The sequence below is a fragment of the Moschus berezovskii genome, chromosome X (assembly GCF_049115385.1).
Source record: "Moschus berezovskii isolate FMDL1 chromosome X, NW_MosBer_1.0, whole genome shotgun sequence".
NCBI lineage: Eukaryota > Metazoa > Chordata > Mammalia > Artiodactyla > Moschidae > Moschus > Moschus berezovskii.
The window spans coordinates 12,086,612-12,113,596 of NC_142488.1; positions in this window are offsets into that span (position 1 = coordinate 12,086,612).

Sequence of the window (26,985 nt, forward strand, 5' to 3'; positions counted from 1 at the left end):
ACTGAGTGACTAACACTTTCGCTTACACATGCTAGTTCTAGTTTTAGTTTTTAAAGAACCTCCATCCTATTCTCCATAGTGGTTGTACCAATTTGCATTCACACACACTAGATGCCAGAAGTAGCTCCTGCTCCTCCAGGTATGACAACCCAAGTTGTCTTCAGACATGGCCTGATGTCCCCTGGGGAGCACAGTTTCTTCTAATTGCTTACCATTGCTCTTCTGTGTGGGAACTGTGGGGTGCACTGGACTGCTGATGCCATTCCTTGCAGCGTGGCTCAGTGTGAAACACGAGTCACTCTTCTCCTGACTTCTGATATGTATGCAGGTCAGGCAGCCATTTGAGCGCCACGAGGAAAGTACCTGCTTTATCCTTAGCTCCTAGCCTAGTCAAAACAGTGTAGATGCTCAATGAAACTGACAAATTGAGTTAGCTTTTCTTTTACCCTGCTGTTTCCCCTTCTCACTCTGCATGGAAAGTCCAGGGCTGGTGACTCCCTCTGGACTCTGGAAGGAGAAACCACTTGGGTGTTGGGTCCCAAGTCCTAGGCAGTTTCAGATCTGTTTCTTTTTTGTAAACACCAGATCTCAACTCCAGGGCACCCCAAGAATCTTGCTTACAGTGTTTGTTTGAATGAATATCTCTGTGCTGAGTAAGGCTAATCTTCTCACATTTCCTTCCTCAATAAAGTTTCTTCAACTTTCTCCTTGATCCCAACTCTTCACCATCTGTCTGTGGCCTTCACTGGCCATCAGTGACCTCCAAGTCTCTGTTTCAGCTCCTCAGATCCCCGCCACTCAGGAAGTCCCCTTTCTGGGCCCTTCATCCCTGACCTTGTCTCATTACAGATTCATGAACAGTTGAGACCAGAGGCTCTTCAGGTAGAGCTCATGGGTGGAACTTAGGGAATCAGTCAGTCTCTGAATTCTCAGCTGACCCTTTGAATGTGGACATTTAAACCCTTCTTGAGCAGAATGTCTGTGGCCTTCACTGCATATCCAGAGGGATTTAGGACACTCAAAAATCTGCAGATCCGTGACTCCAGATCCTGGCCCGGAGAAGAGATCCTTTAAACAAGTTAGTGGCTCATACTCTATACATGATTTTTTTTTAAATTGGAGTATAGTTGATTTATAATCCTGTGTTTCTGTTGCACAGCAAAGTGAATCAGTTATATTTATACATATATGAATCATATGTATATACTTTTTCATATACAAATCAACCATATCCAGTCATATGTGCATACTCTTTTTTAGATTTCTTTCCCATTTAGGTCACCACAGAGCATTGAGTAGAGTTCCTCATGCTGTAGAGTAGGTTCTCGTTAGTTGTATATTTTATGCATAGCAGTGCATATGTGTCTCTGGTCATTTTGGAAAATGCAACACAAAATCTATGCTGTGTGGAAGTTTCACAACGAGAGAATCCTTCCGTGGGTCTTTACGGGGCCAAGGCATTACTAACCAGAAGCAAGTATCATAAGAAATATGGAGTCTAAGAAACCAAATGGACAGACAGGCATGTAAGCCTTTTGTATGGGGTAAAAACTTACAAAGACTTTTGGTCCAGTGTGAAAGAAGTGTTAAGCTACATTTCTTAGGAAAATTTAAAGGAAATTTGAAGAATTTATTGAAGTACAGATTCGATTAGGACAGAGAAGGCTTCCATAATAACACAGTGTATTTTGTTTTGTTTTTACCCTTTCATCTTAAAGTGAATGGTAAGGTCTCCAAAAAGCCTGGAGCGTTTTGGTCTAACAGCCCTTGGTGACTTCATTCCACATGGGAGGTGGGTGGCTGTGGAAAATGATGTTGACCATTATTTTTCATGATTGAGTCATATAAAGAATGATATTGCAAAAGGAGTCAGAAGTTGTGCCAGAGATGATTATGTAATTGATTGTCCCATTTTAAGAAAAATATGGTCAAAAGCCATTTCACAACCAGATTTTCATTTTTCAGTATGCTATGCCTTGGGGAATATGTAACAAGGCACACAGCCATCTCATCCTGCCCATTAATTTTTTAAGAGAATATTGTCTACAAAGAAGACAACAGGGAGCACAATTATTATGTCCTAGATCAGAAAGGCAAACAAAAGAACTAATGTGGTTATTTCAATTTTAAAAAGCCTTAAAAGGACTTCCCTGGTGGTCCAGTGGTTTAGAATCTGTTCTCCCATTGCACGGGACACAAATTCAATCCCTGGTGAAGATCAGATCCTGCATGCCATGCGGTGCCAGCAGAAAAAAAAAAAAAAACCTTAGAAAAGAGGAAAATCTCCTTTTTCTAGACAAGAGAAGGAAGTATTCAATAGGAATATGTGGGAATATTACTTTATGAGGCAGACAAGAGATTTATGAAGTTTCCATGAGAATCATATGGTATACTTGAAAGTGGTTTGATTTTCCAAGAATTCTCAAAGTTTATGAATGTCACTCAGTTGTGTCTGACTCTTTGCGACCCCATGGACTGTAGCCTATCAGGCTCCTCCACCCATGGGATTTTCCAGGCAAGAATACTGGAGTGGGTCACCATTTCCTTCTCCAGGAGATCTTTCCAACCCAGGGATTGAACCCACATCTCCCGCATTTAGGCAGACTCTTTACTGTCTGAGCCACCAGGGAAGTCTATGAATGATAGTATTTGTAAAGATTTCCAAATCTTATTGGGGCAAGAGATATCTTATGGAACTGAGAAAATTTAGCCTAAGCCCTCTAACTCACCATTGAGGACTCAGAAAGAATGGAATAAGCACCAGAAAACTGAAGGTCAGACTTTGTATTCTGAATACCTTTGACCAGTGGAAAAGAGTCTAATACAATTATTGAAGGTTTGATTTCTGAGCTCTTAATAGAAAAGCCAGTTGTCATCAGGATCCAGCGATGACCCTTTGGAAGGAATAATGTCAGATCAATCTAGTGTCTTTTTAAAATTTTTTAATTAAAATTTATCTCAATGTTTTATATATCTTTAATTTCTCCTTTTAATTAAATTAATTAATTAGATGTCTAATTTAATTTTTTATATTGGTGTTTAGTTGATTTACAGTGTTGTATTAGTTTCAGGTGTACAGCAAAATCATTCAGTTATACATATTTTTATTCTTTTTCAGATTCTTTTCCCATATAGGTTATTACAGAATATTGAGTAGAGTCTCCTGTGCTATACAGTAGGTCCCTGTTGATTATATATTTTATATATAATAGTGTATATATGTTAATCCCAAACTCCTAATTTATTCCCCCCAACCCACCTTTACCCTTTGGTAGCCATAAGTTTGTTTTCTATGTCTGTGAGTCTGTTACTGTTTTGTAAATAAGTTCTTATATCATCTTTTTAGAGTCCACATATAAGTGACACCATATTTGTCTTTCTCTCTCTGACTTACCTCACTTAATATGATAATCTCTAGGTCCATCCATGTTGTTGCAAATGGCATTATTTCATTCTTTTTTATGGCCAAGTAAGTGTCAGACTTTATTTTTTTGGGCTCCAAAATCACTGCAGATGCTGATTGCAGCCAGGAAATTAAAAGACGCTTACTCCTTGGAAGGAAAGTTATGACCAACCTTGATAGTATATTAAAAAGCAGAGACATTACTTTGCCAACAAATGTCTGTCTAGTCAAGGCTATGGTTTTTCCCGTGGTCATGTATGGATGTGAGAGTTGGACTGTGAAGAAAGCTGATCGCCAAAGAATTGATGCTTTTGAACTGTGGTGCTGGAGAAGACTCTTGAGAGTCCCTTGGACTGCAAGGAGATCCAACCAGTTCATTCTAAAGGAGATCAATCCTGGGTGTTCATTGGAAGGACTGATGCTAAAGCTGAAACTCCAATACTTTGGCCACCTCATGTGACGAGTTGACTCATTGGAAAAGACTTTGATGCTAGGAAAGGTTGGGGGCGGGAGGAGAAGGGGACGACAGAGAATGAGATGGCTGGATGGCATCACTGACTCGATGGACATGAGTTTGAGTGAACTCCGGGAGTTGGTGATGGACAGGGAGGTCTTGTGTGCTGTGATTCATGGGGTCGCGGAGAGTCGGACACGACTGAGCAACTGAACTGAACTGAACTGAATATTCCATTACATATATTCACCAGATCTTTATCCATTCCTCTGTTGACGGACATTTAGTTTGCTTCCATGTCTTGGCTATTGTAATTAATGCTGCAATCAACATTAGGGTACATGTATCTTTTCAAATTATGTTTTGTCTGGATATATGCCCAGGAGTGGAATTGCCACTCAGATCATATGGTAGTTCTAGGCTTCTCAGGTGATGTTAGTGGTAAAGAATCTGCCTGCCAATGCAGGAGATGGAAGAGATATGGGTTCAGTCCCTGGGTCAGCAAGATCCCCTGGAGAAGGAAATGGCAACCCATTCCAATATTCTCTCCTGTAAAATCCTATGGACACAGGAGCCTGGCAGGCTACAATCCATTGGGTGGCAAAGAGTTGGAGGTGACTGAGTACACACATACATGGATGGATGGTAGTTCTGTTTTTAGTTTTTTAAGGAACCGCCATACTATTCTCCATAGTCATTGTACCAGTTTACATCCCCACCAAAGTGTCAAAATTTCTTGTTGTTGTTGTTTTTATTTTTTAAATTTATATACCAAAAATTTTTTATAGTATCTTTTTAAAATAAGTTACTACACTGGTGGGCCAGTGATCTGAGAACTTTAGGGAAAAGACAGATAAATCCATTGCCTTAGAACAGACACAATTCAGATTCTCTGCCACATATGTGACTTCCTACCACTTGGCATGTAAGGCTATAACATAATACACAAACTATTACTTGTAGTGAGAGAGAAAAGAAGGCCCTATATTAAGCAACACCAATGACTTAAAGAAATGTGGTTATGTGTATAGTTCACAGTATTTTTCTTTGAGGGAGAGGCACAATATTTGAGAATCTAGAATATGACAGAATATGACAGAGACAGTCAATGGATTGCAGACATAAATGATAATATTGGCACATGGACTCACTATTTACAGGCATTTGTAAGTTGCATACAGACTACATAGCAGAACTCTGACATGGATTATCCCAGAGCTCTTTCCCATGACCCATTTGGTGGAAATTTTCCTGGAAATCTCAGGGGTTAGGTGTTATTCTGGGAGGAAAATCACTATTCCAATTAAACCAATTGTTCTGATACTCCCAACCTCCCCACATGAAACTGCCTTAGCAGTGGAAACGTGTGGTCAGAGACTGCAGGAACTCGTGTAATGATGCAGTCTCGATGGTTACTATTTTTATAACAAATTTATCAACAAAACACACAGTCTAGTCTCTGTGTAAGTTTCAGGAGAAATGCCAAAACTGAAGGGTAGCCTCAAACAAGAGCCCTCTTTTGCACGCACACACACCGTAAATAGTAGGACATATTTGTTTATTTCTCAACAAATCCTCTCCCTAGACTCTGTCAGCTCCACCACCAAGATGGTTAAAAGAAAGAAATACACTTGTAATGTTCTATTACCAGATTGCAAGCAATTGTCTCTAGAACCTGGATGTTACTGAGTCCCTGCTGGTGGACTCAAGGCCTCAAATGGGACAAGGAAAGGTTGTCCGAGGTTGGTATCCATTCAAGAAAGCACTGAATCCTTGCAATGATTGCTATGGAGATTAAGGTAAAATATACTTGAGGCAGTTTGTTTTTCTTTGCACAGGAAATTCCATCCAGTGCATGGGACCTTGAATATAGGCTCTAGGCTTGGGGAGAAAGCAAGTACCTGTAGAAAGACGGAATTTAGAAGCAAGAAGGGTGCTCTCTGGGTGGCCAATGCCACCAGGTTCCGTTTCATTTCAAAAATTGTAATTTCTCTGTTCATCTACTTGTTTGCATAGGGCTTTCTCATTATGCATCGTTTTGTTTATTATGATTTTGTTCTGGAGTCCAATATCAATACTGTAAGGAATAGCTTCTAGACAGTGTTTATGGACAGCTATAGTCAAGGATCAAGTTCAATAGCATATATACTCCCAGTGGGAGTTTCCTCCATGCGCTTTATAATCTTCACATTGCTAAATTCCTTAAACTACAGTTGCTTCTCTCCCTAGGAATTGCCCAGGCACTGCCAAAGGAAACACTTAAAAGCTAGAAATAGGATCTTAATACAAATATATGGAGAGTATCAAAGCTGTATTTTAATTCATTAATGAGGAAATGGTATACAGGAGAGGCTGGATATATGTCAGTGGAAAAAACAATGTTAAAATATGATTGCCAAGTTAAATACAGAATGGCTTTATGTCATACAAGGCAATAAAACTGTAACTTTTGAGGTTCTCTTTTTCACCAAAGTGAAATCATTTGCAACTCTACTGGACAAAAATCATTTGTAATTTATCAATCCACGTGTTAATGTCCAACTTGGTAGAGTCCAGTCCTAATCAGTGGTAAATAATAAGTCAAGCAAAGATGCATTTCCATAGAAAATGAAATACGCTTGGCTTAGCAGACAATGGTTCAGTATGACTTTGAAAGGACATGTCTTCCTTTTGCTTATTGCCAAGCATTGTAGAATTATTCTTCACGGGGCCACACATAAGGTATGGTGTCTAAAGTCCAGTGGAAGGGGAATTCATGGGTCTTGGTCTCTGAAATCCCCTCATAATTCTCCCAAAGCCCTATGTCATGAAAAGCTTCAGCAATATATCAGGAAAACCCCGATATTTCAATAAAGAGATCTCCAAGGGTTTGTCTTTCTAACAGCAAGCTTTGGCCATGCACCAAGGCAGAGGCGGCCTCCTCTTCACCCAGCAGCTTGCTAGATTGCAGACTGGCAGTCTGCAGGGGACTGTGTGCTAATGTTCTGTTGTAAGCTGAGGTTTTGAGGGGTGTGACTGCCCACAGCTGGCCACAGCTCCTCAGTCGCCATTTTGCTGACCCACGCCTGCAGTCAGAAAGTTCTCTGGAATGTGGCAGCAAACAAAACCAGAAGGCCGCAGGGCATCTCAGGCAGAGGAAACCACAGACAGACTCACTGCCTTCCCCGGGCTCCCAACTTGAGTTGACCCCATTCATTTCTCAGTGTTGGAAGTCCTGTGACCTTAGCAAAGGTTCAGCACACAGTGCTGACTGAGCAGGCAGACACAGAATTGCAGTTCCTGACATAAGCTTTGGAGGTGCAAGAATCTGATTCCAGTTGTGTGTCTATCATGTCCGCATAGCTGTATCTGCCCTGTCTTGGTATTCTCATCAGTTAAGTCCATATGAGAAGACTCAACGTACCTACTGGGCAGAATTGTTGAAAGATGAACCAAAAGTGTATGTTAATTGTCTTCTAGAGGACTTGCAGAGTAGATTCTGTCTTTCATAAAGTTGTATGATGGAAGTGCCTTTCATGCTGTAGTTTCCACTTAGATATTAATAGTCCCTTTAATGGAAATGCCGTAGAATTTACAGGTTTCCCAGTTGGCTCAGAGGTAGAGAACCTGCCTGCCGATGCAGGAGATGCAGGAGACACAGGAGACTTGGGTTCAATCCCTGGATCAGGAAGATCCTCTGGAGGAGGAAATGGCAACCCACTCTAGTATTCTTGCCTGGAGAATCTCACGGGCAGAGGAGCCAGGCAGGCTACAGTCCATGGGGTCGCAAAGAGTTGGACGTGACAGAGCGTAGGAGCATAAACATGCGCAGAATTTACATCCACTTTGATTTTTATTGACCCCTGTGTTATGAGTTGTGTTTCCTTTCTTGCATGGTGACCTTTGGTGAGCATTTTTACAACTTTCTTCTGGAAGTTTAAGAAATGCCAGGAAACACAAAGCCTAAGATACCTAAGGGGAAAAAAATGACTCTCCTTCTAAAATAGAGTCATGACTTCATTTTTCCTTTTCTCTTGCAGTTTTATGGGTTGATTTTTCAGGTTTGATCCAGCTTCCTGTCGCTGCTCCCCCTTGTATTCTTTTTCTAGTTAGAGGCCCAGAGGTGAGAGTGAGGGCAGCGAAACACGCCTGCTGCCTGCAGCACCACCAGGTGCAGTGCAGGCTGAGCAAACGTAATTATCAAGAGAGAAGGCCGAGAAAGCCAGGCTTTCTGGGAGCATCTCCCACTGGACATGGGACGGGCCACTCTCTTCAGAACCACAGCTCCAAGACACTCTATTAGGAGAGTACCTCTGGCGTGAATCCTGACCCTGGTGTTCTGCACGCCCCTGGTCTGTGTGGTTTCAGATAACATGGCCCCAGGGTCTCAAGCCCTTGTTTTGCGTTGGGTCTGAGGCGGCCTTCAGTTCAGTTCAGTTCAGTTCAGTTCAGTCACTCAGTCGTGTCTAACTCTTTGCAACCCCATGAATCACAGCACGCCAGGCCTCCCTGTCCATCACCAACTCCCAGAGTTCACTCAAACTCATGTCCATCAAGTTGGTGATGCCATCCATCCATCTCATTCTCTGTCGTCCCTGTCTCCTCCCGCCCCCAATCCTTCCCAGCATCAGAGTCTTTTAGAGTGAGTCATCTCGTCTCATGAGGTGGCCAAAATATTGGAGTTTCAGCTTTAGCATCAGTCCTTCCAATGAACACCCAGGATTGATCTCCTCTAGAATGGACTGGTTGGATCTCCTTGCAGTCCAAGAGACTCTCAAGAGTCTTCTCCAGCACCACAGTTCAAAAGCATCAATTCTTCGGTGATCAGCTTTCTTCACAGTCCAACTCTCACATCCATACATGACCACGGGAAAAACCATAGCCTTGACTAGACGGACCTTGGTGGGCAAAGTAATGTCTCTGCTTTTTAATATGCTATCTAGGTTGGTCATAACTTTCCTTCCAAGGAGTAAGCGTCTTTTAATTTCATGGCTGCAATCAGCATCTGCAGTGATTTTGGAGCCCAAAAAAATAAAGTCTGACACTGTTTCCACTGTTTCCCCATCTATTTCCCATGAAGTGATGGGACCAGCTGCCATGATCTTTGTTTTCTGAATGTTGAGCTTCAAGCCAACCTTTTCACTCTCCTCTTTCACTTTCATCAAGAGGCTTTTGAGTTCCTCTTCACTTTCTGCCATAAGGGTGGTGTCATCTGCATATCTGAAGTTACTGATATTTCTCCCGGAAATCTTGATTGGCCTTACAAATAGCCAAAGAAAGAAGGGAAGTGAAAAGCAAGGGAGAAAGGGGCAGGTATATCCAACCAAGTGCAGATTTCCAAAGAACAACATGGAGACACAAGAAGGCCTTCTTCAGTGAACAGTGTATAAAATTAGAAAAAAGCAACAGAAAGACTAGCGATCTCTTCAGGAAAATTGGGGATATTAAGGAAACATTTTGCCCAAGGTTGGGCACAATGAAGGACAGAAATGGAAGAGACCAATAGACGCAGAAGAGATCAAGAAGAGATGGAAGGAATACACAGAAGAACTGTATAAAAAAGATCTAAATGAACCGGATTGCTACAACAGTGTGGTCAGCCACCCACAGCCAGACATTCTGGAGAGTGAAGTCAAGTGGGCCTTAGGAAGCACTGCTGTTAATAAAGCTAGTGAATGTGACGGAATTCCAGAAGAACTATTCAAAACTCTAAAGGGTGATGTCATCAAGGTATTGCGTTCATCATGTCAGCAAATCTGGAAGACCCAGCAGTGGCCACAGGACTGGAAAAGGTCAATCCTCATCCCAATTCCCAAGAAGGGGAGTACTAAAGAATGTTCAAACCATCTGACAGTTGCATTCATTTCCCATGCTAGTAAGGTCATGCTCAAAATCTTGCATGCTGGGCTTCAGCGTTATGTGAACCAAGAATTTCCAGATGTCCAAGCTGGGTTTAGAAAAGACAGAGGAACCAGAGATCAAATTGCCAATATTTGCTGGATCACAGAGAAAGCTAGGGAATTCCAGAGAAACGTCTACGTCTGTTTCATCAACTACGTCAAAGCCTTTGACTCTGTGGATCACAATAAACTGTGGAAAGCTCTTAAAGAGATGGGAATATAAGACCACATTATCTGCCTTCTGAGAAACCTGTATGTGGGTCAAGAAGCAACAATCAGAACCCTGTATGGAACAATTGAATGGTTCAAGATTGAGAAAGGAGTACAACAGGGCTGTCTGCTGTCACCCTGTTTGTTTAACCTGTATGCTGAGCACATCATGAGAAATGCTGGGCTGGATGAGTTACAAGCTGGAATCAAGATAGGTGAGAGAAACATCAACAACCTCAGATATGCGGATGATACCACCCTAATGGCAGAAATTAAAGAGGAACTAAAGAGCTTCTTGATGAGGGTGAAGGGGGAGAGTGAAAGAGCCGGCTTAAAGCTAAGTATTGAAAAAACTAAGATCATGGCATCCGACCCCATTCCTTCATGGCAAATAGAAGGGGAAAAAGTGGAAGTAGTGACAGATTTCCTCTTCTTGGGCTCTAAAATCATTGCAGATGGTGACTGCAGCCATGAAATCAGAAGACAGTTGCTTCTTGGCAGGAAAGTGACGACAAACCTAGACAGTGTTTTGAAAAGCAGTGACATTACTCTGCCAACAAAGGTCCGTATAGTCAAGGCTATGGTCTTTTCAATGGTCACAGCTGGACCACAAAGAAGAAGCCTGAAGAATTGATGCCTTCCAACTGTGGTGCTTCCCTGGTGGCTCAGAGGTTAACACGTCTGCCTCCAAGGTGGGAGACCCGGGTTCGATCCCTGGGTCAGGAAGATCCCCTGGAGAAGGAAATGGTAACCCACTCCAGTATTCTTGCCTGGAGAATCCCATGGATGGAGAAGCCTGGTAGGCTACAGTCCACGGGGTCGCAAAGAGTCGGACACAACTGAGCGACAGAACAGAACAGAACTGTGGTGCTGGAGAAGACTCCTGAGAGTGCATTGGACAGCAAAGAGACCAAACCAGTCAATCTTAAGGGAAATCAACCCTGAATACTCATTGGAAAGCACTGATGCTGAAGCTGAAACTCCAGTATTTTGGTCATCTGATGTGAACAGCTGACTCTTTGGAAAAGTCCCTGATCCTGGGAAGGATTGAGGGCAGAAGGAGAAGAGAGCATCAGAGGATGAGATGGCTGGATGGCATCACTGATGCAATGGACATGAACTTGGGCAAACTTTGGGAGATGGTGAGGGACAGGGAGACCTGGTGTGCTACAGTCCATGGGATTGTAAAACATCGGACATGACTGGGCAACTGAAAGACAACAACATAGCGTGAAGGCTGCCTCCTGTATCTTCCTTCATTGATGGAATGAGGAGCATTTATTTCCAGGTTCTTGGGCACATGTCTCTGAGAGGGCACTTTTCTCTCAGGTAGAGAACTTGATAAGGATCCACACTCCCTTGGCCTGCGGGGCTCTGGACATTTTAACTTTCCCAGGCCCTCTGTAAAGCAGCAGGAATACTTCCCCCAGGTTGAGACAGGGCCACAGTTCATGCAGCAAACAGAAATGGAGAAAACACTGAGACCTCATAAATCAGAAGTTGGGATTATTTTAAGATGTGCTTTCATTGAAGTATTGGGGTAGCCAAAAATTTGGTATGTTTTTCCGTAATACCTTATGGAAAAAAGGTATTATGGAATATATCCATAATATTTCCATAAGGTATTACGGAAAAACCCAGAGGAACTCTTTGGCCACCCCAATATGTCCACACAGAGAAAAGATGGGAGAGTGGGAGCAGGTGGGTGAATGTTTTGTGCCTTTGATAAACTTGAAGTTGTGTGAAGTTAAGACACTGAGTCGTCTTGATCATTTCACTTTCTTTCCCCAGCTCCAGTGCCCAGGACACAGTAGGAATGGCACAGATACTTGTTAAATGAACGTGTACATGAGTGTTACATTATTTCCATTAATAGTCAAAATATCTCCTCGAAGTAAGTAGTGTCATTATCTGTTTCTAGGTGAGGAAGCTGTGGCTGTTGAGGGTTAGCTAATTCACTTAGTATCATATACAGCAGGTGAGAGCTGGAAAGGATTTCAGCCCAGATCTATGAGTTTTGTGCTGCGTGCTCAGTTGTGTCTGACTCTTTGCAAACCTCATGGACTGTAGCCCGCCAGGCTCCTCTGCCCATGGGATTCTCCAGGCAAGAATACTGGAGTCAGTTGCCATTTCCTTCTCCAATAAGTTATGCTGCTGCTGCTGCTGCTAAGTCACTTCAGTCGTGTCTGACTCTGTGTGACCCCATAGACAGAAACCCACCAGGCTCCCCCTTCCCTGGGATTCTCCAGGCAAGAACACTGGAGTGGGTTGCCATTTCCTTCTCCAATATGTGAAAGTGAAAAGTGAAAGTGAAGTCGCTCAGTCGTGTCCGACCCTTAGCGACCCCACGAGTTATGAGTCAATGCCAAAATTGAGGGAGGCAGGGAAATACTGCTCCCTGCCTAACCCATCCTACCACTCAGGTATAATTTAGAGTTAACCACCGTTCAGCTTTTAAAATATTGATATTGATTTACCAAAATAGATTTGAAGTAGTTTTTGCCACATAAATTGCCTTTTCGGACTAATAGAGACCATATACCATGACATGTTCTTGTGTGGCAAGTGGTGGTTCCCAAAATGTGGTCCCTGGACCATCAGCATCACCCTGAAACATGGTACAAATGCAAAATCCAAGACTCCATTCTAGATTTACCTAATCAGGAACTCTGGGAATGACGCACAGCAATTTGTATTTGGTTTTACAAGCCTTCTGGGGGATTCTGATACACGCTTTGAGATGAGTCTTCTTTTATCATCTGGATATAATATATTTTTTATTGCCATTCTTCTTTTTATTGGAGGCTGAGGAGTCCCTGAACAATTGTTTTTTCTTGTAAACATTGTAGCGGTAAACAGCCTTTGGGCACGTCTCTAATTGTTTCTGTGGCATAGCTTTAAGAAGTACAATTGCTCGGTCGAAGGATATGCGCAGTTGTGAGCACCCATGTTCTTCCTTGCTATACGATCACAATGTCAGCGCGAGGTGGACTGTGGTCTTGAACCAGTGTCTTCTGTCCCTCGCCTCACGGTGCCCGTGTGCAGGTGACCTCATGAAAGGCAGGAACATTCCGTGGGAGGGTTTGGAACAGGCTCTGGCTATCCAGACACCAGGGCAGGACACCATTAGATAATGAGAAAAGGTGTGAGGCTGGAGAGGATGGAGGAAGAAGATGAGAGGAAAAGGAGAGAGAACTCCCTATAAATCTGAACGGCAAAGGAAAGGACCACAAATTCAGCTCATGTGATCATCGGTGGATCAGCTGTGATTAAATTGGAACATGAGGATAATATAAAGCAAAAGTTAAACTCCACAATGAGGAGGCATTTCATATTAGCTATTTCATTCAACTGCCTTACTGCATCCAGATCAGGAAATTATTAAAACATTCCAAGTCTTGTAAATGTTTCCAGAGACATTTGAGTCATTTTAATAAAAATAGACTATTTTTCTCTTATTACGAAGAGTTGGTATCAAAAGTTAGAAAGAAAACGCAGAAATCCCATACCAGGGCCAGCAACACATGACAAAGAACTTAAATATTCCTTGAGCAAAAATATTCCTTGAGGAATATTTAGTATTCCTTAAATATTCCTTGAGGCTCGAATGGAGGTCCTTATATGAAGGACATAGGACAAAACCAGATCGATGACATTGGCCTTGTGATCAGTAGATGTACAAGGCTAAATGGTAGCTTACTATTCAATACTTCTTCTGACCCATAAAGGAGGTGGTACCCTGGGAATAAGGTCTCAACTCTGTTACTTCCAGGTATGTGACCTTGGGCTGGTCAGTCTCTCAGCCTCCACATCACAGGCACACAGATGTTGGCCTTTGTCTGTCTCCCAGGATTATGGAGGTCATGATATGAGATCATAGCTCTGGAAGTGCTTTATAAAAATGGTGCAATGGTAGGTGTTGCCATTGTAAAAGAGTGGATTTGAGGAGTTACTGGCAAGGCTGAGAGACAGGTTTGAGTCTTGACTGTGAGGACTGATGCTGATGCTGAAGCTCTGCCACCTGATGCTGAAGCTCTGCCACCTGATGCTAAAGCTCTGCCACCTGATGTGAAGAGCCAACTCACTGGAAAATACCCTGATGCTGGAAAAGACTGAAGGCAGGAGGAGAAGGGGACAACAGAGGATGAGCTGGTTGGATGGCATCACTGACTCAATGGACATGAGTTTGAGCAAACTCTGGGAGATGGTGATGGACAGGGAGGTCTGGCGTGCTGCAGTCAATGGGGTCACAAAGAGTCTGACTCCACTGAGCAACTGAACAGCAGGTGCCAATGACTGGGATGTGGCGTTGGGTAAGCAGCGAGAGTCAGTACTGATGTGGCCCACTTTGTTGGGCTGGCATATCCGCCCCCAGCTGCTGGATGCTCTGAGCTCTCCCCTCGTCCAGAGAATTGCTCCTTTTCTCCTGAGAGCACCAGCTCCATAATTCCCATAACCTAGATCCCAGTCCCAAGTTCTGCTTCTGAACAATCCACTGAGGACACTTCCTTGATCTTTCTCCCACTCCTTGCTATTGCTGTGTTCCATAGTGATTTCTCAGTCCAGAGGTAGCTGAAAACGTCTGATCACCAGCATGCTCTGTGATTCCTGTACATGAGTGAACAGTCTCCTGTTTAAACATTCATTCTGACACAAAAAGGTGTTCTTCCCAAAGACCTTGGTACTTCTCATGTTACCTGCATCCTGATGATAACCTGCTTTTCATGCAGACTAGTCCCCAGAATGATTCGAAAATGAACTCTCTATGGACATCACACAATTGTTCCTGAGCCTTTCGGAGCTTAAAAGGTAGTCAGTTTTGCTCATCCAACTAACTCATAGCCTTGTTGATTTATTTCTTTCCAGCAATGTAAGTGAATAAACACCCGGTTCTTTTAGTTTTGTTTGTAAGATATTCTTCCCACCACCAGGCTGTCTTTCTACAGCTCAGATAAAATCCCAGAGGACTTGTGCCTGCGGATAATAGCGTTGCTGTTGGAACCTTCCAGGCTGCAGACATGACTCATGGATCAGTAGGGAGTGTTTCCCATAGTAACCGTCACGTGGGACCTATCAACAGGGGAAAAGGCAGGAAAATGGTCTAGACTGTGCCATTTAAGAGAAATCTTCCCATAATTCCCTCGCAGGGGCTGACAACAAACACAGCAATCGTATCTGACATGTTAGCACATCACATCATTCTTTGCGTGATTTGTTAATACCTAGCAAATATCATTCACCGGCAAGTGTCCCTGTCGGCATTCCAAGATGGACAGTAAGGTGGTGGGGCTGACAGGTTGATGTATTTCCAAAATCTGTGAGCCTCTCTTGAGTTCCACAGGCTTGCACAAACATCACCTGCCCTGCTGCCACTTAGAAACATTGCTGCAATCCTCTGTCTCTTCAGCCAAGCAAACACAGACTAGAAGAAAATGGGAATAAATAATTCTGAGTTTCTCATTTCTCCTGAACCCTAGAGTCATTTCTTCCTATATCCCTTTCTTCCTCCAAACACCAGTTCTGCAAGTATTTCCTTAGCTCATTGAGATGCTCAGCAGGTAACATGGAATTTGACCAAAGGGACCAGTGGCTCTGTCTTTGCTTTCATATTGCTAATGGTCAAGTTGAAGGGATGAGTCATGGCTAAATTGGGTATTGTTCTGTGTATTTCTCAGACAAAGAAACAGAGACTGAAAGAGCTTCACTGGTGGGTCTGGGGTCATTCAGCTACCCAACACTGAACCAAGACTCAAACCCAGATCTGACTCCTGGTCAGCTCTCCTTCTACTGCCCCCAATTGACTCAGTCCATGAGGCATGTTGTCACTGTTCAACTGCTCAGTCGTGTCCAACCCTGTGGACCAGAGCATACCAGGTTTCCCTGTACCTCATCATCTCCTGGAGTTTTCTCAAACTCAAGGCCATTGGGTTGGTGATGCCATTTAACCATCTTGTCCTCTGTTGTCCCCTTCTTCTCCTATCTCCAGTCTTTCCCAGCATCTGGGTCTTTTCCAATGAGTCAGTTCTTCGCATCAGGTGGCCAAAGTATTGGAGCTTCAGCTTTGGCCATCAGTCCTTCCAATGAATATTCAGGATTGATTTCCTTTAGGATGGACTGGTTGGATCTCCTTGCAGTTCAAGGGACTCTCAAGAGTCTTCTCCAGCACCACAGTTCAAAAGCATCAATTCTTTGACACTCAGTCTTGTTTATGGTCCAGCTCTCACATCCATACATGACTACTGGAAAAATCATAGCTTTGACTAGATGGATCTTTGTCGGCAAAGTAATGTCTCTGCTTTTTAAAACGCTGTCTAGGTTTGTCATAGCTGTCATAGCTTTTCTTCTAAGAAGCAAGCATCTTTTAATTTCCTGTGCGCTTTTCTTGAAAAGCACTTTTATGAAACTTCTATGCCATGAGGCATAGAAAAGCTATATTCAATGGCTGTAGAAAAAATGGATTAAGATGAGAGCCTCGGAGTCACAAGAAAAATCCAGGGATGACATCATGGTCTATAATATGGTTGCTGTAGAACCATTAAAGATGTATATTCAAGGCAGCACTTTCTCATTAGTGTCTAAACCAATTCAACCATCCAAAGACTCTGCTGTGTACTCTTTTGAGTGAAAAAGAAGAGTACATTGTGAATGAGCTATGTTCAGCCTTGTGCTAAGTGATGTGAGGAGCTAAAGTATAGAACAGCGTGGCATCAAAGAATGGGCACTTTTCTTGAGAAGCACTTTTATGAAACATGCAGTTGCTAGGGAGAATTCCACTAATAGCAGCCCTAGAGCTGTATGATTGCACCACTCACATTTATACAGAAGAAAAGCCAGGTGGTTTAGTCCTATTGCAAGGTTGGGGGCAAGAAGGGGGGTTGTCAGTTGGTCCAAGTTAACTCTTGGGAGAATTTTTAAATGACCCATCATAGAAGCTTACCACTTGACACCCGTGTTCTATGTGCCTGCCCACCAGCAAATACATTCTGTTTTATTCTCAAGCAATAAGGCCGTTTTGTCTGTTGTTTTTGTTCTAGCAGACCATTTAAAGTTGAACCGGCAAGTCCAGGTCAAATATCTGAATAATAGTCAGGAGTTGCTCTAAGCAAGCTCAGCCACACAGGTCGGCATCTGCGCTGTGAGATGTCTGAGTTTGGAAGCAATAACCAGGGAAACAGAACTTCTCTTTCCCTCCCTTCCACCAGCTGAATATTCAGAGAACAGTCATCTTCCCAGGCACTCCGTGAAACAGCATCTCAGGACACACTTTAAGATGTCAGTAAATTGGATTTCATTGCTTAGAATTTATACTAACGGTATTTTTATTTGAAAGCTGTTATTATTATTTAGACTTAGTTCTGGGAAAAGGAAAAAGAATGTAGGAATAAATATTGCCACCGACAGTGTCTGGAACATTTTGTGAAGTCTCCAGAGGCCTTTCCCAAGTGTGTCTGTGCAAAAGCCATTTTTCTTGTCCTGGTGCATCTCGCCCCCCCCCCCTCCCGCCCCACGTCTTCAGGTACTAAATACATGCAATGATTGGTCAGTACATTTTATCTAAGATAAGTGGGGTCCTGGTTCCATGATTCTTGACCTGGAGCTTTTTCCGGCTCGTTCTGGCTCAAGCCAGCCCCAGCATCCATCCCTCCCACCTTCTGAATCCCATCCACCATGAGAGCCCAGCCTTAGGCCCACCTCTCAGAAGCAGCACAGGATGGAGAGCTCGACAGAAGGGTCTAGACTCGGCAGGGTCCCAGACTCACTAAATACGGAGTGAGGCCCTGGTAGCTTTTTATTAAAATACTTTCCGGGTGATTCTGATGATCAGCCAGTGTTGGTAACAACTAGTTTAGTTTATCTTTGGCTCCCAAAGTGTGGTGAATTATCAGCCTCATGAGGATCTTGTTAGAGATGAACATTTTCAGGTCTCCACCCTAGACTCACTGGATCAGAAACTGGAAATGGAGACTAGCAATCTGAGTACTAACTAACCCTAGGAATTCAAGTCTGAGAAGCTTTGCTTAATCTCTCAGGGGCCTTTTCTCCAACCCTAAGGGCGTTTCTGTGTTTTGAGTGTTCCATAGACATGGGTGATGTCAGTTCAGTCTGGGAAGCACTTAGCAAAGAAAACCAGAAAGTTAGATGGCTTGACCAAGTTCAGAGTCATGCAGTGAGCCAGTCAAAGAGCAGCAGCCCTGACTCTCTGTTAGTACTCAAGCTTACTCTAGATCCTCCTTCAGCCTGCGGGGAGTTCAGGGTGGAAGAGCTTTGCTACCTGTAAACACTGTAAGCATTTCAGTTCAGTTGCTCAGTCGTGTCTGACTCTTTGTGACCCCATAGACTGCAGCACACCAGTCATCCCTGTTCATCACCAACTCCCAGAGCTTGCTCAAACTCATGTCCATCGCGTCGGTGATGCCTTCCAACCATCTCATCCTCTGTCGTCCCCTTCTCCTCCTTCCTTAAATCTTTCCCAGCATCAGGATCTTTTCCAGTGAGTCAGTTCTTTGCGTCAGGTGGCCAAAGTATTGGAGTTTCAGCTTCAGCATCAGTCCTTCCAATGAATATTCAGGACTGATTTCCTTTAGGATGGACTGGTTGGATCTCCTTGCAGTCCAAGGGACTCTCAAGAGTGTTCTCCAACACCACAGTTCAAAAGCATTAATTCTTCATCCCTCAGCTTTCTTTATGGCCCAACTCTCACATCCATACGTGACTACTGGAAAAACTGTAGCTTTAACTAGATAGACCTTTGTCAGCAAAGTAATGTCTCTGCTTTTTAATATGCTGTCTAAGTTTGTCATAGCTTTTCTTCCAGGGAGCAAGCATCTTTTCATTTCATGACTGCAGTCACCATCTGCAGTGATTTTGGAGCCCAAGAAAGTAAAATCTGTCATTGTTTCCACTGTTTCCCCATCTATTTGCCATAAAGTGATGGGACTGGATGCCATGATCTTTGTTTTTTGAATATTGAGCTTTAAGCCAACATTTTCACTCTCCTTTTTCACTTTCATCAAGAGGCTTTTTAGTTCCTCTTCACTTTCTGCCATAAGGGTGGTGTCATCTGCCTATCTGAGGTTATTGATATTTCTCCCAGCAATCTTGATTCCAGCTTGTGCTTCATCCATCCCAGCATTTCGCATGATGTACTCTGCATATAAGTTAAATAAGCAGGGTGACAATATGCAGCCTTGACGTACTCTTTTCCCAATTTGGAACCAGTCCATTGTTCCATGTCCAGTTCTAACTGTTGCTTCTTGACCTGCATGCAGATTTCTCAGGAGGCAGGTAAGGTGGTCTGGTATTCCTCTCTCTTGAAGAATTTTCCACAGTTTGTTGTGATCCACATAGTAAAAGACTTTAGCCTAGTCAATGAAGTAGATGTTTTTCTGGAATTCTCTTGCTTTTTCTATGATCCAATTTACTATACTTTTTATCACTCCTTTGAGCTTCTTGCCTTACTAATTCAGTTTTCCGTGAGATTCCAGCTGAGGCAGGGTGTGGCCTCCTGGACCAAGGGATGCTGTCAGCATTTGTCTTCCACCACGATGGTGGCCCTTTGGGCAAAGCAGCTCTCCCAACTACCCCTAGTCCCTACTCCCCCCAACCCCACCCACCCTGCCCTGTTCCCTTCCCCATCATAGCCTGGTGAGCTTTACTTCCATGTCTTTCCTCCTCTAGTTGAGGTATAGAAGGCTCACTTAATATGAATTGAATTGAATACATCTGCTTTGCCAGGCTGCTTTTTTTTTTAATGTCTTGTTTTGTACATATATACTTTTTGTTGAACTATAATTGGCATACCATATATACTAGTTTCAGGTGTAAAACAAAGGGATTCAGCATTTATATACATTCTGCATTGATCAACACAGTAAGTCTAGTACAGGCTGCTTTTTAAAAAAATAGTGACTGATTCTTTGATATTTTATTGTTGAATGCATTATTTGTATTAAAGTTTTTGTGTGACCTTATGATACTATTTGACTCAGAAATTTTTAAATTTGAGGTAAAATTCCCATAAAACGGACCACTTGAAAGTGTACAATTCAGTGGCATTTAGTAAATTCCCACTGTTGTTAAACCATCACTTCTATCTAGTTTCAGAACTTTTGCATCACCCTCACAAAAACCCCAGACCTGTTCAGCAGGCACTCCCAGTTTCTCTTTACCTTCAGCCTTGGGCAGCCATCAATCTGCTTTCTGTCTCTGTGGATTTGCCTCATCTGGACATTTCCTATAAATGGAGTCATACGACATGTGACCTTTTGGGTCTGGCTCCTTTCATTTAGCTTTAAGTCCTGAGGGTCATGCACATTGTAGCATATGTCAGGACTTCATTCACCATTACAGTCAAGTAACGTGCTGTTGTGTGGCTAGACCACATTTTGTTTATCCATTCATCCACTGATGGACATTCAGGCAGTTTCTACCTTTTAGCTGTTGTGACTAGTGCTGAATGAACATTTCTATATACGTGTTTTTTGAGTATCTATTTTCATTTCACTTGGGAGCCTGTTCACTTTTACATGGAGGGCAGGCATGTGTTTTGGTGGGTGGTGAGAGACAGCAGGCTACATTTCACCAGAGGGGTGAGTCCAGAATGGTGCCTTCATGCCATGGTTACCCTCCCACACACAGTCACATTTTTTAATCCTCTTTTGGAGGAAGTCTCACATCATTATTCTTTTGTAAAAGTGGAGAAGTATCATGACCAAAACTCATCTCCTGTAACCCAAGAGTGGGGACACTGCCTGGCTTCCCAGTTACACGAGAAACTTGTGCTCATGAGGGACTTTCAGTTTAGTGCAGTGTCAAAGGAAGGGCTTTTTGGTTTTTCTACTTAATCTCAACTTCCTGTTTTTGCAGAAGGGTAAAAAGATTATTGTGAATATAAAAAACACTAGATATTAGCTGGGCACCAAGAAAGCATGTTCTGAGGGTGGTATTTTTTAATGACTGAGAAAAAATAGTTGCAATCGAATATTTCTGCTCATTGCAGCATTCCAGTCATAGGCCCATGCCCCCAGCTGCGGTAAATCAAAACTCGTCTAGTTTGGCAGTGTGGAAAAAAAACACATCTATCTCCAGTAGCTACTGAAAGGAAACAAACACAGAGAGAAATGGAAGCTGCACAGCGGTAATATCTCTTCAGAGACTTGCAGCCCTTTTCCAGAAGGCTGTGGTTCTCTTTGTCATCTGGTTGCTATGGCTGTGTCTTCATTACTGCAAAAGGCTGTCAGATAGACTCCAGTAAGTGGTTCACTGAAAGAGTTGCTAACTAGGGAGGCACTCACAGAGCACTATCTTTCAGGCTCCCCTCCCAGCCCCAAGCCTTCTGACTAAGCCTTTACACCCACCTTCTCCGGCTTCTGGAGCTGCCAGTGATTTATGTTACACAGGAAGAAATCAAAGAAAATGCCGCTAGGAACACATTAGCCAGTTCCTGCTGAGGCTCCGAGTGGCTCCACATGACAGGAATGCCAAACTGAAAGCGGGCTGAATTGGGAGGTATGTGAAGACTAGACCTCGCAAATCTTCCACCTGGAGAAAAGACATGATGGGTTAAGATGTGGCCATAGGAGTCTCTCTTTGGGTTTGAACTGATCTCATGGTGATTGACATGAATGTGCATATTCAAAGGAGACTCTTTGCTGGGAATAGGAATGCAGGGAGCTTTTGCAAAAGCTTTCAGACATATTGTTGCTGTTCGGTTGCTCAGTCATGTCCGACTATTTGCAACCCCGTGGACTGCAGCACGCCAGGCTTCCCTGTCCTTCACTATCTCCCAGAGTTTGCTTAAACTCATGTCCATTGACTCAGTGATACCATCCAACCATCTCATCCTCTGTCAACCCCTTCTCCTCCTGCCTTCAGTCTTTCCCAGCATCAGGGTCTTTTCCAGTGAGTCAGCTCTTCGCATCAAGTGGCTAAAGTATTGGAGCTTCAACTTCAGCAACAGTCCTTCCAATGAGTATTCAGGATTGATTTCCTTTAGGATGGACTGGTTTGAGACATACGAATTGTGGCTAACCACTCTCTTCTCTCTCTACCTATGGATGGATCTGAGACTCTCTCTGCCTTGGCCTCTTTCTCTTCCTTCTCCATGAAAGACATGTTCCCCTTCCAGTCCACAGGACCCAAAGGAGCCTCTCTGTCTCTTTGTAAATCAGCTTTATTGAGGTATAACTTATATACAATTAATGACTTCCATTTAAAATGTACAAGTCGTTGAGTTTTGACACCGTGAAACCACTGCCACAAACAAGATACGGAACATCTCCATCACCTCCAAAACTTCCCTTGTACTTATCTGCTGTTCATTCCTGTCTCTGCTTCTAACCTTAGGAATCCACTGTCCCTCTAAATTAGTTTGCATTTTCTAGAATTTCATGTAAATGGAATCAGGCAGTCTATACTCTTTGGTGTCTGTCCTTTTTCACTCAAGTTAATGATACTGATATTCATCTACCTTGTTGCGTGTAGCAGTGGGTTGTGCCTTTTGCTCAGTGAGTTGTATTTTGTTGCATGGATGTACCACTTCTTGTTTATTTCTCTGGTGGATGGGTTGTTTCCAGTCGATGACTCTTTTTTTTTTTTCTATCTTTAATTGCTTCCGTTCTCCTGTCTCTACCCCCAGAACACAAAGATATATGCTCAAGCCTCTTCCATCTTTAAAAAACACTCTCTGGCCCCGCAACTTCTGTGCCCAGTCTCAAAACAGTGATGAGCTGAATTTTTCTGGAGTACTTTCAGACTTTCTAGGCATACTTCAAATAAACCAGGCAGGCAAATTCAAGTGGTCTGTCATAGTCCTGGGACAAGCCAGCCTTTGCAGACATGGTTTATCCAATCTGGATGCTTCTCAGGGCTGGCTCACTGTCTCTACAAGTGGCTGCCTTAGACTAGGTTCCCCCTGGGTTATTTTTCTTTCTCTTTCTGGACCAAATAGCTATTCTGTGCCCCAATCTCCCTTGGAAATAAGAAAGAATCTTTGCTTATAATTTCCTAAAATTAGTGAGCCAAGTAAAAGTCAAAGACTATTGGCTTGGTGAGTGAGTGAGTGAAGTCGCTGTCGTGTCCGACTCTTTGCGACCCCATGAACTGTAGCCCACCAGGCTCCTCTGTCCATGGGATTCTCCAGGCAAGAATACAAGAGTGGGTTGCCATTTCCTTCTCCAGGGGATCTTCCCGACCCAGGGATCGAATCCAGGTCTCCCACATTGCAGGCAGATGCTTTAACCTCTGAGGCACCAGGGAAGCAGGGAAAAGATAGTGACTAAATCTTAAGTATCTGTATCTCATGTTCTCATTCATTTTAAATACCCTGGTAATTAGAATCATGGATAACTACTTGTTTTAAAGCATAAAGTATAGGACAAGTTGTACTATTACAATTGTAAATGTGTAGCATCAACAATATACAGGCATACGTCTCAGATATTGTGGGTTTGGTTCCAGATTACCACAATAAAGTCAGTATCACAATAAATCAAGTCACACAAATTTTTTCCATATAAAAGTTATGTTTGTACTATACTGTAGTCTATTAAATGTTCAATAGTGTTATGTCTAAATAGAATGTATATGCCTTAATTAAAAAATACCAGCTATCAATCTCAGCCATCAAAGAGTAGTAACCATTTTGCAACAGTAACATGAAAGATCATCAATCACAGATCACCATGACAAATATAATCATATGAAAACTTTTGAAATACTGTGAAAATTCCCAAATGTAACACAAACACAGTGAGCAAATGCTGCTGGAAAAATGGCACAAATAAACTTGCTTGATGCAAGATTGTCCCTTGCATACCTTCAATTAAAAAAAATATCTGTGAAGTGTGAGTAAGCAATTAAAAAGTGCAAAGTACAGTAAAATATGTTATGCCTGTGCAGAATGATTTGCCATAAAATTGAACTGCCAGGGCCTGGTATCATGCCTAGTGCATAGAGGGCACTCAATAAATGTCACAGGACTGAGTCCACTCCACAGTGAGGTAGACAGATGGGCTGGTTGCAGTGTCACCCTTATCCATCCTGGGCACTGGGCTGTCAGGGAGATCTGGGGGCTGCATGAGACTGAACAGGAGATGGTGAGATGATGAGGACATGGTGTTTTCCCATAACCCCAGAAGGAAGTGGTTGTAATGACCGTGAGAGGCCAACCAGAATTCCCTGACAGGGTTTTCAATCACAGCCTTTGTAGTAAGAGGTGCCAGGACTCAGGGCTCTGGGACTCTTGACAAGTCATTAAGCCTCCCAGAGCTTCAGTGTTAGCATGTGTGAAATGGCTGAGCCAGCATTCCACTCCAATGTTAAGAACAACACAAAGTGATGGGTGGAGAGTGCTGACTGCCCTGTCCGGACTGTTGTAGGTGTTTAGAGGCAGTGATGATGGAGGCCTCAAGGAGGCCGCCTCTTTGTTGCATTTCTGTGGTAGAATAATGGCCCCCAAAGACATCCATGTCTTAATCCCAGAGTCCCATGAATATGTCACTTCACATGACAAAAAGGCTTCTGCAGATTGCTTAAATTAAGGATCTTGACGTGGTGAGATTATTGTGGATTACCCTTGTGGACCCAGTGTAGTCACAGAGCTTCTTGTACAAGAGAGGCAGAGAAAGACTAGAAGATACGATGCACTGAAGAACCAAGAAGAGGCCATGAGCCAAGGAATGGCAGTGGCCTCTAGAAACTATAGGAGGCAATGAGATGGAGTCTTCTCTAAAGCATGTAGACACCTTGATTTTAGCTCAGCTGACACCTTGATTTTAGCTCAGCGAAAGTGAATTCAGACTTTGGGCCTCTAGAATTGGAAGATAACAAATGTGTGCTGTTTTAGGCCACTGAGTTTATGGTAATTCATTACAGTGGCAATAGGAAACTCATAATCTTTGAGGTAAAGCCAGTGTGATCAGTGAGGATTCCAATTCTGAATCCGTAGTCACCACCATTAATGTGTTCCCAGAGCAGATACATAGGAAGGACATTCCAAACGAGTGAATGCCATTTTCTACTAACTGTAACCATGGCCTCACACCTCTGGGTGGAAACTCTAGCTTTGGCAAGCTTGCCCAGTCCCTGGGTGGTCCTCAAGGAACTGAAGAATCTTGAAAATGAGATTGTGAAACAATCGGTGGGAAGTTGGTCTTCCAAGTGTTCTGCTATGCCTACAGCTTTGACTTTGCATTTTCGCTTGCTGAGAGTTAGCTTATTCAAATTAAGATACTTGAGAGACAAATGATTTCTGACCTTTGCTGAAAGGATACTTTCCTGACATGAAGACTTATCATAATTTACTAGATTGCTACATCTTTACTCTGGATAGTATCCTAGAGTAGAAAGTTCTTTTGGGACCCAAGAATGCTATTCAGTTCAGTTCAGTTCAGTTCAGTCGCTCAGTCGTGTCCGACTCTTTGCGACCCCATGAATCACAGCACGCCAGGCCTCCCTGTCCATCACCAACTCCCGGAGTTCACCCAAACTCATGTCCACAGAGTCGGTGATGCCATCCAGCCATCTCATTCTCTGTCATCCCCTTCTCCTCCCACCCCCAATCCCTCCCAACATCAGAGTCTTTTCCAGTGAAGAATGCTATTAATGTACCTTAACTCTTGTGTTGAGAGCATTTACTTGGATATAATTTATGTACTGGATTATGTATACTCTCCAGAGAATGCTAAACCCAAATAGTATTCTATTTTTTCCCATATCCTTAATTTCTTGCTGACCTAGTCAATATATATTGATTATAGACCTATAACACACACTTTAATATTTTACTAACTGATATATTTCCAATAACCAAATCCCAAATATAAACTTTAGAAAAAAAAATTAGCAAACAGAACTTACCATATCTTGTGCTTAGTATATAGAAATCTGACAGCTTATGGTCATTAATGACTTACTGAATTTGCTTAAATAGTCTTTGGGTCCAACACTGTGCACATAGTAGGTTGATAGGTGTGTGTATGCTCAGTCGTGTCCGACTCTCTGCGACCCTTAGAACGTAGCCCTCCAGCCTCCTCTGTTCATGTGATTTCCTAGGCAAGAATATTGGAGTGGGTTGCCATGCCCTCCTCCAAGGAATCTCCCCAACCCAGGGATCAAACCTATGTTTCTGGCATCTCCTGCATTGGTAGGTGGATTCTTTATCACCAGCGCCACCATTAATAACTTAATATATATATGTATATGGTTCTGTCTACTTTGGCTTTTTATGAATGGGGAAACTGCAGCATAAGCATAACCAGATATCCTAATTTTTAGGCACTCTGCTGTGGATCCGAGGCAACCTGTTCCCAATTAACAATGTCCAAGTATTAAAAGCAAAGCACATCAGTTCATGAGTGAAACTGAAGATTGTTTCTTCCCACTTCATCATTTCACATCAATATGGCCCTTGCAAGTTGTGTTTGTCACACCCACACTGTGTAAGCTATCATCTCCAGCTCTGGTTCGATTTACGTCATTTTAACCAGTGGGAATTGTCTTCTGAATTAAATAACAAACACAGGCATTGATATGCAAAAGTATGAGAAAGTACAAGGAGTTTTGAAATTAAAATATAAGCATAAAAAATTATGAGTAGTTTATAATGTCACATGAGTGGAACAGATGATAATTTAGCTACAAAATGAAGATAATTCTTTCTTTGACAACTTACGATGATCTGATTTGACACGAGCCTTTCTTTAAAACATAAAACAGCTTTACTGAGGTGTAATTCATAGACCATATAGGTCAGCCATTTAAAAGTGTACAGTTCAGTGGGTTTTCAGCTCCTCATACATGAAATTGTGTATCACCATCATCAGTTTTAGAACATCTTCATCAATCCTGAAAGAACCCTATACCCATTAGCAGTTACCCCTCATTTCTCCTATTCCTTCAATCCCACCCCAGTCCTGGGTAACCAGTAATCTACTTTCTAGCTCTATAGACTTGTCTGTTCTGAACATTTCATATGACAGAATCATGCAATATGTGACCTTGCCTGTTTATCCATTCATGAGTTAATGATCATTTGGCTT